The 21,505-nt window shown below is 46.5% G+C and overlaps 1 protein-coding gene across 1 annotated transcript in view; it reads left to right on the top strand.

The window, feature by feature from the left end:
* The first annotated feature begins 10,583 nt into the window (after positions 1–10,583).
* The window catches only part of ANKRD46 (ankyrin repeat domain 46), a 43,953-nt gene continuing 33,031 nt past the window's right edge, over positions 10,584–21,505 (top strand). Inside the window, exons 1-2 of the mRNA XM_082259888.1 lie at positions 10,584–10,753; positions 14,921–14,995. The gene's annotated coding sequence lies outside the window, so the exon portion shown is untranslated. The remainder of the gene's footprint in view (positions 10,754–14,920; positions 14,996–21,505) is intronic.

The following is a 21,505-nucleotide window of genomic DNA, read 5'->3' as shown; positions in this document are numbered from 1 at the left end:
TATCAAACTCAAATTTTCAATAAAAAAAAAAAATACACTAAAATTAGTTTTAGTGCACAGAAATAAAATTGCTAAATTTTTGGTAAAATATAAAAAATTAGTTTACGATGAGTAAATGGATACCCAAAAATTGTGCACGTCCGTGAAATGGCAGTGAATTTTGGTGACCAAAATTGTCCTAATGCATTTCTTTAAAAGCATATGCAGGTTATCAGTTAAAATGTTATCACTGATGATGGCCCAGTGGTAATATGTATTGATATGATCATGCTCCATTAGCTTCTTACCTGTCCACAGCAGCCAGGGAAAGTGACAGCCAAACCAGAAAGTGACATACACATCCCTTCAGTCTTTGTTCCCTGGAGAAGAAATTGGCAAATGGGTGGTTCCATCTGCCATGCTGGTCCCCACACTGTTAAAAAGGCACTGATAGGCAAGTGGTTATTGGTTCACCAGTCTGTGAGTGGGGGCTCCAGGATCTCACCTTTTTGTAGAGGATGGCCCTCCTTTCAGTATCCCAACAATAAGTGGTTGGAACCCCTATCCCATTCAATGTAGATTTTTTTAGATCAGCCTTGTAAACTGTATCATGCTGATGTAAAAGGCCCAGAATTTATCGGATTAGTCTAGATCCCTGCAAAGGGTTTAATCTGCTACAGGTGCTGACTAATGATTAGAGTGTGCTGTTCAGATGGTATTGACTTTGATCCCTATCGTGACACTGTGCTGAATATAGGTATGCTGTGTGTTGTATCACATCATCTGCTGTCAAAGTGCAGAGTGCATGCTGGCTAAAGCCTCGTACACAAGCGTTGAAATTTGGCCGGGAATTTTCGTCCGACGAACAATCCGCCGATTTTCGGCTTGTTAGTATGATGCTTCCGACAACCGACTCTACCTTTTCAGCCGAAAAAATTCTGGTGTGCAGGCTATAAAATTTTGTCCTCCGTCAAAACACGTCCGATTTTCGTGCAGTCAGTACAGATTTCGACAGGGAAAAATCTTATGAGCAAGACTGGGCATGCTCAGAGAAGAAGGAACACAAAGAAAGCAAACCAACACATGAAATCACTTCTAAAGTAGAATTGTGTCGTGCGGGAAAATTTGTGTGCAGTCTAGGCACATTCCAACCAACAGACACCACTCTGGACAAAAGACGGACGACCGGTTGGCGGAAACTCATTGCGTGTGTATGAGGCTTAAGATGTTGACTGGCCTTTTAAACTTCCAGGGGATTTACTTCCACCAGAGCTAAAGAGGAAAAATGATTTGGGGGGGGGGGGGGTTAATTTCAGTGTGATTGCAAAATAAGCAAACTGTGTGACCAGGAAGTGGGGAAAGCAAAAAGAATTCTGAAGTGTACAACTTGAGGGATTGCCAGCAGGAGGAAGGAGGTCCTGATTCCTCTATACAAATCTTTAGTTAGATCGTGACCTAATTTACAATATTGTGTCCAGTTCTGAAGACATCACTTACAAAAAGACATTGAAAAGAAAGAAGAATGCCAGAGATGGGCAACAAAAATATTGAAAGGTCTGGGGAATAAAACTAATGAGAAGAGACTTTAGAAACGTAATATGTACTGTATTGAGGAAAGAAGAGAAAGGGTGGACATAACATAAAATCTTCAGAAGAAGCCTTTTGTGGGGCAGCCGCAAGCATGACGTTAGGGACTAGGGATTTTAGAAAAAGTTTGCGTTTCATGTTGAACTGTTATTTTGTGAATTTCAACATGCTGAATTTAAAAAAAGGAGCAAGAAGTCAAACACTGTATTGGGTAATCAATCTCACTCACCCAGCGCTAAATAACAGAAAATTTATATAAAATTTATATAAAACAAAGCCCTAAAGGCTGAAGCTGCTGCTATAACCAAATGGATGATAGATAAAACAGGTGCAACTGATTAAACTCAACGAGCCAATCTGTAACACTAGCAGCGCTAACATATAATACACATAAATGGCTAAAAAATCATCAACTGAATGTCCATCTGTAATCCAATGCACACGCTAGAGATATGAATATCAATTGAGCCAAAAAACAGTCCAACATATATGTGCAGGTGACAAAGATGGTAAGGTAGAAGTGCAGCTAATTGCATAATCTGTGTGCCTCCACCAGCAAGCCGTGATCACCCATCAAAATGGAGACTCACCAGATCGATGATAAATAAAAGCCTGTAAGCATCACAGCAAATTCTTCCACCACTGGACAATTGGCACCCACAGCTTGGCTCTCAACTGAAATTCTTTTCTCAATCGCCCATATGCCCATGTAGGTGTAAGCACAACAGGGGACACATAGCGTAATTCCACAAAACATTTATTGAAATACACACCAGTCCCCAGTTCCCCACAGAATGCTACCCACAATCCGAGCATGATAAAAAGGCATTTACGAATGCATAGAAGCAGCGTCCACCCGCCTCTGTCCTGCAACGACCGCTTAGCGCCTAGCAAGTCAGATTGAACAGCGTGGCGTGGCGTGGCGTCTCTCGTTGCTAAGGCAACCGCGCCTTTTTAAAGCGTTCTGAATGCCAAGCAAAGCTTCTGTCACTAAATAAAATTGTAAGCTTACAGTCCTGTTTACATGTTGTGTTTGCTTTGCTTCAAAAATTATACCCCATGTCACTTTCTTGGTGCTTCAAATTATCTCCAAAGCCTCCATAGAAATCTATGACAAAGCTCGCTAACAACACCTGCAGCTTTTGAGAGGCTTTTATTCAGCTTTAGCTTCGCTTTGTTTTGGAGGTATTGCAGGAATAAGATATCACGGGATGCACCGTGAAACCAACAAGCAAACCAGAAAGACGTCATTAGCGGTAACTTCTGATTATTTGTATATATTCCTGAAGTGTCTAGTGCAGATGTCACATCTGATGTGTAGTGTGGCGCAGCAGAAAGGTGAGCGGGGTCCAGAGGAGCTGAGCAAATAACAGTGGACACATGTGGTATGCAACATGGGAACAAAACAGAAGAAGGAGAGCGGACATCAGAGAAGACTGAGTGGCAGAGGATTAGTAAAGCTGGGGGAATGGAGCAGGAGCAACTGGCAATGTCTCACGTTGTGCGCAACATGGGAGCAATATACCAGGAGGTGAGTGGGGACCAGAGAGAAAGGAATATCAGCAAAACAAAGGACTAGCAGAAGTGGGGGCTGCTACTGAGTGTGGGATCAGCAGAGCTGGGAGTTACTATTGAGTGGGGGATCAGCCGAGTTGGGGGTTAGCATTGAGTGGGGATTAGTAGAGCGGGGTGGTTAGTACTGAGCAGGGGATTGGCAGAGCTGGGGGTACTACTGAGCAGGGGATATGCTGCATGAGGGTACTAATAAGCTGGGGATCTACTGAACAAAGGTACCAATGAGCTGGGGATCTGCTGAAATGGGGTATGACTGAGCTGGGTTTTTATTGGGCCCCTTTAAAACAAATCAAAAATCAAGGCATTTTCCAAGCTTCAAAAATCATCATCCAAGCATCACAGAAACATCAAAAAAGCATGTTGAAGGGATAGGCTCTTTAACCACTTGCTTACCTGGGCACTTATACCCTCTTCCTGACCAAGCCAAATTTCAGCTTTCAGCAATGTCACACTTTGAATGACAATTGCACAGTAATGCAACACTGTACTCATATGACATTTTTAGCACTTTTTTTGAGGCAGATAGAGCTTTTTTGGTGGTATTTAATCACCGCTGTCCGTTTACACCTGACTCTCTCTGATCCATCTAGACGGGGCAGTTTTGTCACTCCATGGACTCAGAGAAAGGAATTTTTATGGTAAGTACAAAAACCCATTGTCCCATTATTTTTTACCTCTGTTTTTGGAAGCCAACTCAAAGTCCAGGTAACTATCATTTGCAGCAGCCACTCTTAACCAGGGTTCCATGGAACCCTAGGGTTTCTCCAGAGCAGTGATGAGCTCAAGGCACGTTCAGACAGGAGCCCAGACACGCCTGGGCTATCCTACTGGGAAGCTGTCAAAGTCGACAGCAAATCATAGGCAGCGAAGGCATTCCCCAACTTGCAGCTGCATGCATACACACACCCCTTGCATGTGTGTGGCTGAGGCGTGGAGAATGCCACCTATGATTAACTGCCAGCTTTGGCTTCACATGGGCGTGCTACAGCATACACCTGTGCGAGGGCAGTGTTTGCTCACACAGGGATGCACAATGTGTTATGCGCTTCACAATGCAGGCAGTCCTATTCATTTCTATTGGGACACAGTAGCTGCATGGACACAGATGGTGCTCCAAATTAGACAGCTGCATAAGTGCTGGTGCATGTCCCGGAACGCAGTACTGTGTCCCAAATGACATGAATAGGACTGTCTGCATGAAAGGCCTCTGAATCTCTGTGAACGCAAACATGGCCCTTACATGCGCATATGCTTCCATATGCCAGTGTGAAATTGGCCTTTGACAACTTCCTGGCAGGAAAGCTCATCTTCGAACCTGACTGCGCTCATCCCTACTTCAGAGGTTGCTGGTGGTCCATTGAGCTGTGGCTGATTGATCTCCCATCTGATAGTGTATGGTGCAACCATAGTTCCGGTGCCAAACCCACATGGCAGACCCAACAACATTACACTTTTGATCTTTTGTCTGTAATGGGGGCATTCTTCCTCCTGACCACCAGGTGGTCAGATGGGTGACTGGGGGGGAGGTAGTAACAAGCGGCAGCTAAGCTGTCATTTTACAACCCCCCCCAGTTGCCTACCTGAGCTGTCCCAACACAGGTTCTACTGGCTGTCAAACTCCTCCATTAAGTTTAACAGTACAGTTGCATGCAATACAAGCGATTCCAGTACAGCAGTGCACCATTACATGGTTAAATCAGGTGTTAAGACTATGGGTTGGTAATATTTTGGGGATATGCTGCTGATTTTTTTTTTTCTTTCATGTAACTGGCAAAGTGTTGGTTCTTGATATCAGATTTTATGTTTGTGTATTGTAAGCTACCCGGGAAGGATCGAAAAAAAAGCTTACATTAAGGGGGAAAAAAGAGGTGCTAAGGAGGTGTTATAACGCCATCTCACCGCCTGTTAGAGCTGCGTGATTAATCGATAAAAAGACGCAATCTCGATTTATCCCACCTCACGATCTTAATCCCGCATTTCCACAATTCAGTGCAGAGCCGTTTTCTGCTCACAAGTCACAACATATATTTTTTAGCAGTGACCCTAAAGAATAAAATAGCAGTTGTTGAAATATTTTATGTCACACTGTATTTGCGCAGTGGTCTTTCAAATGCAATTTTTTGGGGGAAAAAAATTGATTTTTGCCTTACCGTAAAATTCTTTTCTCTGAGGTTCACTGACAGACACAGCTCCATGTCTCCTAGACCCTTTGGCTTAGGCTGCTCTCTCTTCAGGAGTAGGACTAGGCATGAACAATTTTGGCTATGCCCCTGAGGTAGTCCCAGGGGGTATACTATTACTTCCTGCTATAGGAATTTAGTTTGTAACAAACAGTGTCAGAAGAATACATAACTCAACCCAACAGAGGTGCGGGAGCTGTGTCTGTCAGTAAACCTCAGAGAAAAAGATTTCACGGTAAGACAAAAATCCAGTTTTCCCTTTCGGTCACTGACAGACATAGCTTCATGTCTTCTAGACCCTTGGGATGTGCCAAAGCAGTTTTTCATATGAAGGGTGGGAAAAACACAGCAATACATATAATTCCCAACAAGGCTAAACATAGCCAACCAGGAACAACTGGAGCGTAACACCAGAAAAAAAATACAACCTCGAGAAGCGGAAGCCTCTGCAACTGTAGCCTGCAAAACTTTGCGGCCAAAAGCAGCATCCGAAGATGCAAGTACACCCACCTTTGTAAATGTGTGTACAGATGACCATGTAGCCGCCTTGCACACCTGAACCACTGACACCTGATGACGGAAAGCCCAGGAGGCACTAAGCGCCCTCGTAGAATGCGCCTTGACAGGGAAAGGAGGAACCTGCCCCTTAATAGAATAGGCCTGCATCACCATCTGCCTGATCCATCTGGAAATGGTTGCAGCAGACGCGGCCTGCCCCTTACGAGATCCAACAAAATAATAAAGAAAAGGAAAAAAATTAAATTTAAAAAGGAAAAAATGCCAGGACTGCAAATCCCAGCAGAGAGCCAGGTCCTTACTCCTGACCAGGCAGTATAAACTGAAGTCCTATAGCAGGAAGTAATGTTATACCCCCTGGGACTGCCTCAGGGGGGCGTAGCTAAAATTGTTTCCACTTAGTCCTACTCCTGAAGCAAGAGCAGCATAAGCATAAGGCTCCTTTCACACGGCCGCTCCGCTGCTTTCCGTGTGTCCGCAAATCATCCTATTTTTTTGCGGATGATTTGCGGACATCAATGTAAGTGAATGGCACTGCGGATGTCAGCGGAATACCATCCGCTGACACCCGATTTTCCTCCTGTCAGTTCTGTTCCGTTTTTACGAACGGAACAGAACCCCATTTTTCCTTCCGTGTAAAAAACGGGAAGGAAGGAAAATCGGATGTCAGCGGTGTCATCCGCTGACATCCGCAGTGCCATATACTTACATTATGTCCGCATATCATCCGCAAACGGATGGGATGATATGCGGGCACACGGAGCGGATGACAGAAATGTCATCCGCTCCGTGGAAAAAAAAAAAAAAAAGTCCCGCAGCGGACCTTTCACACGGAGCGGCCGTGTGAAAGGAGCCTAAGGGTCTAAGGCAGTGATGGCGAACCTATGGCACACGTGCCACATGCGAGAGCCGCCGCTACTACCCACCCTGTGACAAGAGGAGAAGTCAGCGTGGACTGTCAGCTTATTTCCTCCACCTGCCCCCCCAGTTCTGTCAAGCAGCATGGGACAGGGACAGAGCGGAACTTGCAGGGATCGTCACCCACTCTGATTCCTTCTGCCTCCCCATTGGCTGAAGCAGGGGACTAATAAGGAGCCAAGACAAGTGCACCATGGGACATGTTTTCCGGGAAGACTATGGCTCCATTTTAATCAATTAAATAAAAACAACAGCTCCAGCATGCCCTGAGAAAATAAGACGGCGCTGAGAGGACACCATCAAGAGTGAGGAGGGTGATCAAAGGTCCCAACAAAAGGAGAAGCTGCTGCCAGGCACACCGACACTGGACTCCGGAGCCAGGTGAGTACTGAATTGAGTACAACCTCTCTTGGAGTGTGCGATCATCACCTGGACGTAGTATACTTGGATTTTGCAAAAGCGTTTGACACTGTTCCCCACACACGGCTAATGTGTAAGGTAAAGTCTACTGGCTTGGAAAGATCAGTTTGTAATTGGATAAAAAATTGGCTAAAATATAGAATTCAGAGAGTAGTGGTTAATGATTCTTACTCTGAATGGTCTAAGGATATCAGTGGTATACCCCAAGGTTCAGTGTTGGGACCCTTACTTTTTAATATCTTTATAAATGATATAGGGTCTGGGATTAAAAGTAGCATTTCAGTCTTTGCAGATGACACCAAGCTTTGCAGTGGAATAACGTCCTTATAGGATGTCTCCAACTTACAAGCTGACCTCAATGCACTTTTCATTGAAACGCCCGTTTCATTGGGCGACTATGTGGCAAATGAGGTTTAATGTTGATAAATGTAAAGTTATGCACTTTGGGGCTAAGTATATGCATGCATCATACATACTAGGTGGAGTAGAACTGGGGGAATCCATAGCAGAGAAGGATCTGGGTGTTCTGGTAGATCCTAAGCTTAATAATAGCATGCAATGCCAAGCTGCGGTTTCCAAAGCAAGCAAAGTCCTTTCTTGTATTAACAGAGGCATGGACTCCAGAGAGAGAGATATCATGTTACCCCTATACAAATCTTTAGTAAGACCTCATCTGGAATATGCAGTTCAGTTTTGGGCACCAGTTCTTAAAAAGGATATCGGGGAACTGGAGAAAGTGCAGAGAAGGGCAACCAAACTGATAAGAGGCATGGAGGACCTCAGCTATGAGAAAGGATTAGAGGAACTTTATTCTCTCTTGAGAAGAGGAGATTAAGGGGGGATATGATCAACATATATAAATACATAAGGGGTCCATATAGTGAACTTGGTGTTGACTTGTTCACTTTAAGGTCATCACAAAGGACAAGGGGGCACTCTTTACGTCTAGAGGAAAACAGATTTCGCCTCCAAATACGGAAAGGTTTCTTCACCGTAAGAGCTGTGAAAATGTGGAATAGACTCCCTCCAGAGGTGGTTCTGGCTAGCTCACTAGATTGCTTTAAAAAAGGCCTGAAATCTTTCCTGGGTGTTCTTAAAGCGGAGTTCCAGCCATTTACTCACCTGTCCAACGGTCCAGCGATGCGGCCGCCGGAAGCCTCGATCCTCTCCCTTGGCGCCGGCATCACTGCTGTGGGCACCCGGCTGTTACAGTTTGCGGCTTCACAGCCGGGTACCCACTGCGCATGCGCGAGTCGCGCTGCGCGCCGTGATTGGCCGGCAATCTTCTGGGACCTCTGACGTGTCCCAGAAGATTGCAGGGAGGGAGGGGGAGAGGAGAACTTCCGTTCAGGGCGCCGCGGCGCTCCGAGCGGAAGTGGGAGCGGGTACCTGTCAAAACTAGGTACCCGCTCCCCCCCCCCAAAAAATGACATGCCAAATGTGGCATGTCGGGGGGTCAGGACTCCCTAAAGCGGAAGTTCCACTTTTGGGTGGAACTCCGCTTTAATATACAGTAAGTGGGTACTAAAAAATTTTTTTAGGTAAAGTTGACCCAGGGAATATCCGATTGCCTCGCGGGGGATCAGGAAGGAATTTTTTCCCCTGCTGTAGCAAATTGGATCATGCTTTGCTGGGGTTTTTTCGCCTTCCTCTGGATCAACTGCGGATAAAGGATTGTGTATATGGGATTGTATGGTTGGGTTTTCAATACTGGTGTTTTTTTTTTGGTTGAACTAGATGGACTTGTGTCTTTTTTCAACCTGACTAACTATGTAACTATGTAACTTGGGTGGCTGGAGGTGTGCAGTTTAATTGCAGTGTTGGCACTTTAAAAAAAATAAGTTGGTTTTGTGATGAAGTTTGGGCACTCAGGCTCACAAAAGGTTCACCATCCCTGGTCTAAGGAGACATGGATCTGTGTCCGTCAGTGAACAAAAGAGAAATACACTTTAATAAATTTAAAAAATAAAAGAACGAAGCAGTAAAGTTAGCCCGTTTTGTATAATGTGAAAGATGATATTACGCAGAGGATCATGGGAGAATTGTGATCTTTATTCTAAGTAAAAAAAAAAATATCATGATTTTCATTTTATCAAGAATCGAGCAGCTCTACCGACTGTCATACTCTCAAAAGTGATCCAAATGCAGATCACTCTTCAGAGGGCACCACACTCCACAGCAAGTGTGAAGGACCCCTAAGGGGCACTGACCTCCATTGAATTAGATTTTAGCTGGAGTTCCCCTGAAGGCCCATTGACAACTGCGCATTGCAGAAACACATGCAGTAGCATGCGTGTTCCAGAATACATAGAAAACAAACACCATGTTTTTTGGACATGTTAATGGCACCCCAAACGTGTGTTTTGCCATGCAACAAAATGCCTGAGAAATGGTAAAATATATCGGAATAGGTAGGAATCGACTACCTATAGCCAATATGCACTTTCCCCGAAATATCGGAATCGGCCCCGAAGGTTAGCGATATTGCCGATATTTCGGGAAAGTGCTTGTACTGGGGTGATACCTGCAGCTAGAGGCACCACCCCGGTACCGACGGTTGGCTGTCTTGTAATGACAACCGATGTGGCTGAGAAGCTGCTCGGCTGTCATTACAAGGAGCGGGAGGGGACGCCCCTCCCGCCACCTTTCGTGGCTCGCTCAGGCCTCCTCCCGTCCCACCAGGAGACCCGGGCAACCAGCCTGCACGGCCGCCGAAGACCTGATCAAAGCCGCATTCGGCTGATTGGGTCTCCATGCAAAAAACGGGAAGTGATGACATGAGTGACATCACTTCCGGGTACTGTCTGGCGCCAGATTCCAAAAAATTACAGCATTCAAAACAGCCAAACTTGGATTTTTGAATGCTTTTAAGTGCAGAGGAGGGGTTTGGGGTCTTTTAGACCCCCAGGTCCCTCCACAAAAGTACCTGTCAAAAAAAAAAATTGGCCAAAATATCGGTATCGGCAACGAAAAACCGATATTGGACGATCACTAGGAATTGGTGCAGAAGCTTCTATTGGCACATTTGCCATGCATGTGGCATTGTATCTGAAGGAAGGGGCCGCCTTATGCATGGCGTGTGAATACACACATTAACGCGCAGGGGAAATGTGAATGGGGCCTACATTTAGAAGTTATTCCAGCATTCCTCTGGGGACAAAAGTGTGAGAAAGGCTGGTAGCCAGCAATGGCAGCCCACATAGTTATGTAAGGAAGCATGCAGCAGACACATGCTGGAACTTATAGTCCCACAGAATAGTCCTTGTGCAGCAAACCCTGTGTGTAGCCCAAACTCTGCAGAACATCGCCCTCTGGACGCCAATCTGACGTCACACCAAACGAAGCACGCTCACGCAGAGCTCGACGTGCGCGCGCATGACGTCGTTGCATTAAGCTATGCATATTCCGCGTACCTGCTAGTGTTGTGCGGGAGCGCGCCTGTCTCCTCGCTCCCCCTCCTCCTGCAGCCTGGTTCCCTCACTTCCGGTTGTTTGATGGATGGTTAGCAGCGGACTGGCCTGTACTGTGCCCGGGAGCTGGATTGTAGGTAAGAGGCTGCGAGCAGATATGCACAAGATGTAATGGTGGGGGCTGGACCTGGAGGTGCCCAGGACTAGGGGAGGGGAGACATCTGTGCCCAGAAGAAGGTGGATCTGGTGATCATGTTGTTTGGTTGGAGCTCGGTGCATTATTGATAAAGGGTTAAAATGTGCTTCCAATAGCAGTGATAGAGGGCCAAGATATTGCCATAGCTGTGGCAGGATGCCCAGATGTTGTTGTAGGGCAGTGTCCAGGGATGGGTCATAAGGTGTAGAATTGTGGGGGATACAGCAAAAGGCATCTGAGACCAAATGGTCAGGAGCTGTGCATTTTTAGTGAGGGGCTTAGATGAGCTCTCTGTAGCTGCGCCAGGATGCCGAGACGTTGCCGTCGCTTGCTGCGAGGATGCCGAGACGTTGCCGTCGCTTGCTGCGAGGATGCCGACACGTTGCCGTCGCTTGCTGCGAGGATGCCGAGACGTTGCCGTCGCTTGCTGCGAGGATGCCGAGACGTTGCCGTCGCTTGCTGCGAGGATGCCGAGACGTTGCCGTCGCTTGCTGCGAGGATGCCGAGACGTTGCCGTCGCTTGCTGCGAGGATGCCGAGACGTTGCTGTCGCTTGCTGCGAGGATGCCGAGACGTTGCCGTCGCTTGCTGCGAGGATGCCGAGACGTTGCCGTCGCTTGCTGCGAGGATGCCGAGACGTTGCCGTCGCTTGCTGCGAGGATGCCGAGACGTTGCCGTAGCTTGCTGCGAGGATGCCGAGACGTTGCCGTAGCTTGCTGCGAGGATGCCGAGACGTTGCCGTAGCTTGCTGCGAGGATGCCGAGACGTTGCCGTCGCTTGCTGCGAGGGTGACGAGACGTTGCCGTCGCTTGCTGCGAGGGTGACGAGACGTTGCCGTCGCTTGCTGCGAGGATGCCGAGACGTTGCCGTCGCTTGCTGCTAGGATGCCGAGACGTTGCCGTCGCTTGCTGCTAGGATGCCGAGACGTTGCCGTAGCTTGCTGCTAGGATGCCGAGACGTTGCCGTAGCTTGCTGCGTGGATGCCGAGACGTTGCCGTAGCTTGCTGCGTGGATGCCGAGACGTTGCCGTAGCTTGCTGCGTGGATGCCGAGACGTTGCCGTAGCTTGCTGCGTGGATGCCGAGACGTTGCCGTAGCTTGCTGCGTGGATGCCGAGACGTTGCCGTAGGTGCGGCGTGGATGCCGAGACGTGGCCATAGCTGCGGCGGGGATGCTGCGATGTGGCCGTAGCTGCGGCGTGGATGCCGAGACCTTGCCGAATGAAATGTTTCTAATGGTACACAAATGGTAACACAAATTACCGGGGTTATAACCCTCCTTACTTTAAAACCCCCAACAAAAAAAAAAAATTGGCACAAGGGACATTACTTACAATCAATGGGATTGGGATGTGTCCCTTGTGCTGCTGGTTCTTTAACCCCTTGATGCTGACGGCACTCAAATATGGGGCCTCCCATCGTGTAGGCCGTGGAGCCGAGCAGACGATTATTTGCGTACCACGTTGCAAACACAGCTGTTCAGAGAGAATGCGCGCTCCCAACACTGTTACCGGCGGCTAACTGAACGCTCCCCATCCCTGCTTGTGTTTGGGAGCTTTCCGATCAGGTGACCGCCAATTACGGTGGTCACATGATCATAAACCCTGCTCCACCTTCTATCATCTGAAACACCTTAAAGAGCCGGGAGGCGCCGGTGCCAAGGGGTTAATTGAAATCTTGCGTTCTCTAATGCAGACCTCCAATTAATGCCTCATCGGTGTCAATGTGAGGAATAGTGCCTAAAGGGCCAGGTAAAAGGCTGGCAAAGGGCCAGTGTTTGGAGACCACTGTCCTAGAGGACAGAAGATTTGTTCAAAGGTTATACAGAGTGCAGCCACTCACACAGCATAAAAGTGCATAAGATTTTGCTGTTCAGGCTGCACAGGTTGTGTTGCATTGCGTTTTTGGCGAGTGTGTGTTTTGGAAAGGGTCAGGGCAGCCAGCTTTCATTGTTTGAAAGTGAATTTACTTTGGGTTTTTTTTTTTATTTATTTATGAATTAAAGGACTTGGCAAAAACTGGCTGTTTTTTTTTTTTTTTTTTTTTACTTATAACTATTGTTTATTGGGTGAATTATTAGGGTACTATGTCCGGTACCCCATACTCATTCACATAGGGGGGGGGGCTACCAGGTTTTCGATAGGTCAGCCCCTGCACTTCCACAACCACTGGGCCAGGGTTGTGGGGAAGGGTATGGTATGGATTTTGGGGGTACCCCACACCATTTTTTTTTTTTTTTTTTTTTTGTGGAGTTATTCTTATTCAGACCCCCTTAAATTTTTCACTCTTTGTTATATTGCAGCCATTTGCTAAAATCATTTAAGTTCATTCTTCTTCCTCATGAATGTACACATAGCACCCCATACTGACAGAAAAACACAGAATTGTTGACATTGTTGCAGATTTATTAAAGAAAAACTGAAATATCACATGGTCCTAAGTATTCAGACCCTTTGCTCAGTATTTAGTAGAAGCCCCCTTTTGATCTAATACAGCCAAGAGTCTTTTTGGGAAAGATGCAACAAGTCTTTCACACCTGGATTTGGGGATCCTCTGCCATTCCTCCTCCTTGCAGATCCTCTCCATTTCTGTCAGGTTGGATGGTAAACGTTGGTGGACAGCCATTTTTAGGTCTCTCCAGAGATGCTCAATTGGGTTTAAGTCAGGGCTCTGGCTGGGCCATTCAAGAACAGTCACGGAGTTGTTGTAAAGCCACTCCTTCGTTATTTTAGCTGTGTGCTTAGGGTCATTGTCTTGTTGGAAGGTAAACCTTCGGCCCAGTCTGAGGTCCAGAGCACTCTGGAGAAGGTTTTTGTCCAGGATATCCCTGTACTTGGCCGCATTCATCTTTCCCTCGATTGCAACCAGTCGTCCTGTCCCTGCAGCTGAAAAACACCCCCACAGCATGATGCTGCCACCACCATGCTTCACTGTTGGCACTGTATTGGACAGGTGATGAGCAGTGCCTGGTTTTCTCCACACATACCGCTTAGAATTAAGGCCAAAAAGTTCTATTTTGGTCTCATCAGACCAGAGAATCTTATTTCTCACCATCTTGGAGTCCTTCAGGTGTTTTTTAGCAAACTCCATGCGGGCTTTCATGTCTTACACTGAAGAGATGCTTCCGTCGGGCCACTCTGCCATAAAGCCCCGACTGGTGGAGGGCTGCAGTGATGGTTGACTTTCTACAACTTTCTCCCATCTCCTGACTGCATCTCTGGAGCTCAGCCACAGTGATCTTTGGGTTCTTCTTTACCTCTCTCACCAAGGCTCTTCTCCCCCGATAGCTCAGTTTGGCCGGACGGCCAGCTCTAGGAAGGGTTCTGGTCGTCCCAAACGTCTTCCATTTGAGGATTACGGAGGCCACTGTGCTCTTAGGAACCTTAAGTGCAGCAGAAATCTTTTTGTAACCTTGGCCAGATCTGTGCCTTGCCACAATTCTGTCGCTGAGCTCTTCAGGCAGTTCCTTTGACCTCATGATTCTCATTTGCTCTGACATGCATTGTGATCTGGAAGGTCTTATATAGACAGGTGTGTGGCTTTCCTAATCAAGTCCAATCAGTATAATCAAACACAGCTGGACTCAAATGAAGGTGTAGAACCATCTCAAGGATGATCAGAAGAAATGGAAAGCACCTGAGTTAAATATATGAGTGTCACAGCAAAGGGTCTGAATACTTAGGACCATGTGATATTTCAGTTTTTCTTTTTTAATAAATCTGCAACAATGTCAACAATTCTGTGTTTTTCCGTCAATATGGGGAGCTGTGTGTACATTCATGAGGAAGAAGAATGAACTTAAATGATTTTAGCAAATGGCTGCAATATAACAAAGAGTGAAAAATTTAAGGGGGTCTGAATACTTTCCGTACCCACTGTACCTGCTCCATGGAAGTAGCCCTGGGAGTCTTGTAACTTTTTATAATCATTTTGGAACCCTCTTTTTTTAAAATTTCTAGTTTAAAAAAAAAAAAAAAAAAAGAGAAATAAATGAGAATCTGTACAGCAAAGTTGACTGAACATGGAGTGACCAGCAATGCCTGGAATCTCAGACATGCCCCTGAGTATTGCCTTCATGGAGAATCTGTATACGGTATGTGTGAACTGACCAGAAATATTCTTCTGTTTTCCAGATCTGAAAGTAAATTGGACTGCAAGATATTAAACTGAACGGAGTGGAGATATAGACTGGATTCCATTGGCTGATTGAAAGACAAGTAAGTTGATTTCTTTTCATGCTAGTTTAGTTAAAGACAAACTACAATTTTTTTATTGGCACATGGGGACCATGTATTAGCAGGTGCACTATCTGCTCCCTGAACCCGCTGTCACAATTTGAAAACGGCCCTATATTTTGCTATTGTGCACCTTCAGCCAACTCCCCCGAACGTTCATCATCCCTACATATACTTTCAGCGGAGGCTATCCAGAAGTGGAGCCAAGGGATCCACTTCCATAGGCAGTAAAGACATCATCTTCATCTTGCTCTAGGGGAGACCTATTGAGAGAATATATATATATATATATATATATATATATATATATATATATATATATATTTCCAATTTAGATGGACTGGTAGGCATTGTTTACCATCAGTCAAGATAAAAAAAACGGTTCATCTTGGACATTTCCCCTCCATACTTAGCCAAGGAATTTATTGAACTTCACTGTCATATCCATCTCACATGGAAGTATCCTCCATTCCTCCTCATTTCTTTCCTTCCTTCTTGCAGCTCGAGCTCCCAGGGGCTTACATCTAGAGGGATCCTTGGATATCCCCATTTGGTAGCTCTACACGGCGTATGCCGTAGGTGTCCCTCTATAGGCAAGGGGTACCTGGTGACCGGCCGGTTGTACAATTGTTTACATGTTTGTCTGGTCTTCTGTCTTGTGTTTGTTCACTGTTGTATCATTTTATTTAATTTAGTTTTGCTAACCAGCTTGAAACCATTGAATGTTGCCATTCATTAATAAATTGATAATTCTCTATTCAACAATTCCCTCTGCCTTAATTCCTTGCTGACATAGCTTCTTTTTCTCGTGTCTATACGGGGTATTTTTTACTTGTATGTCCTTAAGCTATGTCGGCAAACACTGATTGGTGACGGCATTGTAGGGTAAATTATTTAGTAGGTCGGCCCAATTAAAGCGCTGCGTAAACTGTCGGCGCTATATAAATACTATAAAATAATAATTAATTAACCATATTTTCTATACCATGAGGGACTCCGGCCACACGACCAGTTTCCTGTAAATGGATAGACTGCAAGTACCGTCAGCCATTGTGGTTGACTGCTTGTAGTTTTCAAATTAACTGCGAGGGTACTGGTGAGCACTCTTATAGTACATTGATCTTCCCACACTCAAGTAACTGCCTGCCCTTATCAGAGGTATGGGCAGGCAGCTCTCATGAGAGTCTGTAGGATCTTTACATTGCACCCACGATCTACTAATCGCAGGTGCAATGCTCTGCAGGCTTCTTAGGGAAAACAATTAAAAATGCAAATTTTTTTTTTTTTCTTTGTAAAGGTGAACTTATCCTTTAGAGCATAGGTGTCCAACCTTTTTGCTTCTCTGGGCCACATTGAGTGTAGAGAAATTTCCTCGGGCCGCATATAAAATATATACTATTCTATAGTTCTGGTATAGAAGTAAATAAAACCCTGCCGCACCCAACCCACACTAATTTAACACAACTAGTGGATGATCAAATGAAATGGAATCAGTATACAGAGGTTTACTTATTCTGAGAGAGATATTAAAGGGACACTCTAACCACCATGACCACTTCAGTGATTTGAAGTGGTCATGGTGGTAGGAGTCAGAAACACTGCACATACTGGAATATTTACAGTTATGTGCTGGCGGCTAGTTGCACCCCTATCACATATGACTGACTTAGGCAGCCATAAAATGTCATGTCCATATTCATACATGTATGAACAAGGACATGACATATTATGACAAATCACAACTAGTTATTAAAAAACATATTGCAACAATTTACACAGGCTAATGCATATACCGTTACTGCTGGTGGGTAATGCTGGCACTGCTGGTGGGTAATGCTGGTCATGTGGGTACTGCAGTAGAGAGCAGAGCCGCTGCTTCCTATATGCAGGGTTCGTACGGTCATGAAATTCCTGGAAAAGTCATGGGATTTTGACATGACACTTTCCAGGCCTGGGAAAGTTATGGAAAATGACTAAACCCCAATAAGTTTTGGAAAAGTCATGGAATATTGAGAACTCGCCACTGTGGAGCAGATGCTTAATGATTTTATTGACATTGGTGTAAGCGTCTATAGGACTGGTAGGCGTCCTTCCGGGTCTGCGGTTTGCCCTGAGACTGGCCAGCAGAAGCAGCCGAGAGATGACAACCAATCAGGCAGCGGAAGTGCTTAGTCACTGGAGGGAATGTCAGCCGCATGAACGTGATGATGTGGGGGGCGGTAACTGGTCCGGTTACCACACCCCCACGTCATCACGTTCATGCGGCCGGCCCTCCCTCCAGTGACTATGCGCTTCCGCTGCCTGATTGGTTGTCATCTCTTGGCTGCTGCTGCTGGCCAGTCTCCGGGCAAACCGCAGACCCGGAAGGATGCCTACCAGTCCAATAGATGCTTACACCAATGTAAAATATGTGTCAATAAAATTATTAAGCATCCGCTCCACTGAGTGACACCTTTTGTTAACTCTTTTCTCCCTGTTCATGGGACTGTGGCTTTGGCCTAAAGAGTAAGCGCCTCATTTTGTGCATCTGACAGTGCCATCCATACCAGTCCGGCTGCGCCTTCATGACCGCCTGAACTGCTTTATTCCTGGCAAGCAGGAGCGCCCATTTAATGTTCTTTCTCCAGTATAGACAAGAGAAAGTGCCGCATTTGTGCATCTGTGTATCTGTGCCATCCATACCAGTCCGCCTGCACCTCCATTATGACTGTGGCTTCGGCCTAAAGAGTAAGCGCCGCAAGTTGTGCATCTGACTGTGCCATCCATACCAGTCCGGCTGCACCTCATGACTGCCTGAACTGAAGCTTTATTTTATCCCCAAGCAGGAGCTGTCATTAATCTTCTTTGGAGCTGAGTTCAAAAGTTCAGAGTCCCCCCAAAGCATCAGTCTCAATGCCTCCTGATCCGGTAGGAGCAGATCCTTGAGACACTGGAGGTGCAGCCGATGTCAGGGATTCGGGCAGCTGAGAAGAAGGACGCAATTGGTCCGCATGCCGTCTGCAAATGGAACCATCTTCCAGGCAGACCCTATACATTTTGGGTCCCAAAGTCTCTGCGACGATAGCAGGAAGCCAATGAGTGTTGGAAGCGCCATAAGATCGGGCCCATACCTTTTGCTGGGCTGTAAACCTGGGAATCTCGTCGTGTTAGACCCTCTTGTCTTGGGACTGCCGTACATGTTCCTGGACTGTTTGAGGGCGGAGCATGTCCAAAACAGTCCATGGCTGCCGACCCAAAAGAAGTTCAGCTGGAGTTTTCCCAGTGGTTGCATGTGGTGTGTTTCTGTAAGCAGACAGGAAGGAGTCCAGCTGCTGGGGTGAAAGGGACTGTTGTTTACTTGTAGCCACAGTAGCTTTGAAATAGCATTTGAAGGTCTGTACAAACCTGTCTGCTTGACCATTTGTAGCCGGGTGGTAAGGTGCGGTCAACTTGTGTTTGATGTTGTGGGCAGTCAGGAAACTCTGAAACTCCTGGCTTGTGAATTGTGCACCGTTGCCTGTGACAATTTCTCTGGGGTATCCAAACGTAGCAGCGAGATGTAACAGTATGGAAATCATCGCCTTAGTCGTCAGCTGGGTAACAGGAATGACCTCAGGCCATTTTGAATGGGCATCAATAATGATCAAAAAGGTGTGTCCTCTGATCGGGCCTGCAAAGTCCAAGTGTAGGCCAAACCAGGGAACCGTGGGACAAGTCCAGGGCTGGACGCACCCTCGAGGAGGGTCTCTTGCAGTTTGTGCACATCCAGCACACGCATTCATATATGTCGTGATATCTGAGTTGAGGTTCGGCCACCACACATAGCCTCGGGCCTTTTGTTTCATACGTGCGCCCCCGGGGATGACCAGTATGTAGCAAGTCCAGAATGTCTCCCCGGAGGGTCTGTGGAACGATCACACGGTCTTCCCATAAAACAGTTGCCAGCCACAGTTAATTCCAGACGCCTACGGAAGTAAGGTTCATAATCCTGTGTGACAGTTGCAGGCCAACTGTACCGTACCCAGGAGAGTATTGTCTTAAGGAAGGTATCCTTGGCTGTATGGGCTGCTACTTCCCCGGAAGACAGAAAGGACAGGCTGGTGTAACGACAACTCTTGACAGGTGGAGAAGAGTCTGTTAATGTCCTTGTCAGACGGGACATGGCGTCCGCATTCGCATCATGGCTGCGATACTGGATTTTGTAGCTATATGCTCCCAAGAATAGGGCATAGCGTTGAAGACGGGCCGCGGTCGTCTGGGAGATGCCTTTGTCAGGTCTAAAGATCTGAAGGAGTGGTTTATGATCAGTCAGTATGGTGAATTCCCTACCATACAGGTAAAGATGAAACTTCTTAATTGCCCATATGAGCGCCAGAGCCTCTTTGTCAATGTGAGAGTAATTGCTTTCTGCTTTTGTCAAGGACCTGGAGGCGAATGCCACAGGTTTCTCTGACCCATCTGGTAAAATGTGAGATAGTACAGCCCCTAGACCATAGGGTGAGGCATCACAAGCCAAGGTGAGAGGCCTTTGGAGGTCATAGTGCACGAGCATGCGTGACGCCAACAGCTTTCGCTTAGAAACTTCAAAAGCACGTTTGCATGCAGCGGACCAGTTCCATCTGGAGTGTTTCTCCAAAAGCTTGTTTAATGGAAACAAAGTGTGTGCTAGATCCGGCAGGAATTTCTGGTAATAGTTCAGCAAGCACAGGTATGATCGCAGCTGTTGGACGTTGGTTGGGGCTGGAGCTTTTACTAAAGCATCAACTTTGACTTCCGTGGTGTGTATAACCTCTGCATCCACAAGGTGGCCACAAAACTCCAATTTAGGTACCATGAATTGGCATTTCGCTAAGTTCACTTTTAGACCCTGCTCTTGGAGTCTGGCCAACACAAGATCCACGTTACGCTTGTGTTCCTGGTCCGTCAGGCCCGTGATGAGCATGTCCTCTAACAGGCACTGTGTGAAAGGAATGTCCGCCAAAATCTCATCCATTTTGCGTTGCCAAATGGCTGGGGTGGAGGCTACCCCAAACACCATCCAATTGTATTCATACAGTCCCTTGTGAGTGTTGATGGTTAGAAACTTGCGGGACGAAGGGTGGACCTCAAACTGTAAATAAGCTTGCCTGAGATCAAGCTTGGTGAACTTTTGACCTCCTGCAAGAGAGGCAAAAATGTCTTCTACTCTGGGTAGGGGATACTGGTCTATCTCCAGTTGAGAATTTAGTACCATGCGGAAATCGCCACAAATGCTTAAGTCCCCATTCGCTTTCTTTACTGGTACAACTGGTGATGCCCACTCGCTGTGCTCTACCTTTTTGAGATGACACCTTGTTCCTCCAGCCGGCTTAGTTCAGCTTCCACACCTGCTCGGAGTGCGAAAGGTACCGTCCAAGCTTTGAAGAACCTAGGCTGGGAGTTGGGTTTCAGCCTCAGTCTCGCACAGTCATGCTTTATTTTTCCCAATTGGTTATCAAAGACTTGTGGGAATCGCTGTTTCAGGGATTCCACCCATCCCTCGTTATCTCTTGATGGGATGGTCACGGTTTTGCAGGGGTTTATGGTGATGTCTGGCATGCCAAAGTGAGCAATCCAGTCTCTCCCAAAGAGAGGGGGGTCCCCCATGTTCCAGGATATACAATGGCATTCTCTTCGTCTGACCCTTGTAGGATACCTGTACTTTCACGTAACCCAGTGGGTGGAGTATCTGCTTTGAATACGTCTGCAGTTTGATTGGTGTTGGACGGACAGTTGTTCAGATCAGAAGTTTTCTCCATTGTTTCTGGGTGATAACTGAAACTGCTGCTCCTGTGTCTACATCCATCTTGAGTTTCTTTCCTTCCACGGTTACCTCTACAGTCATTGCTGACGGTGCTGAATGCATATGATGTATGTCCAATCTGTGGAGCACTTCCTCATCCTCTGATTCCGATGACGATGTACATCTTCCCAGTATATATGCTTTTGTCCTGGTGTTCAGAGGTTGTTTTTTTTCACACCTTCTTACTACGGCAGACTCGTTTCAGATGGCCTGCCTTACCACAATTATGAAAGAACTGATCCTTAAACCGGCAGACTTTGTGATCATGGTCTGTATTCCCACAACGGTAGCAAGCTTACTCCTGGGTTGGTGAGGGTCTATTTTTCCAGTTTGCTGCTGTTGGCTTGACTGCTGTTCTGAAAACTTCCTCTTTAACCTCTTCCCTTCTGCTCTGGGGGTTCAAAGCCTCTGTATCTTTCACAGCCATTTCCATCACTGAAGCTATCTCAATTGCCTTTGTAAGGGTAAGGTCTTTCTCTGTTAACAATCTCTTTTGGCTAGACTCACTATTCAGTCCCATGACAAACTTATTCCTCAGTGCAGTCGGTAACTACTCCCCAAAAGAACAGGTTGAGGCTAGTCTGCGAAGGGCGAGCACATAAGCCTTAATATCTTCACCCGGCTGTTGCTGCCGCTGATAGAACCTGAATCTCTCTGCAATCTCTAGTGGTTTAGGCTGGAAGTGATTCCCT

The sequence above is a fragment of the Pelophylax lessonae genome (assembly GCF_965119305.1).
Source record: "Pelophylax lessonae genome assembly, chromosome: 5".
Taxonomy (NCBI): Eukaryota; Metazoa; Chordata; class Amphibia; order Anura; family Ranidae; genus Pelophylax; species Pelophylax lessonae.
Note: the sequence above shows the minus strand (reverse complement) of the source record. Positions and strands in the feature narration are given on the sequence as shown.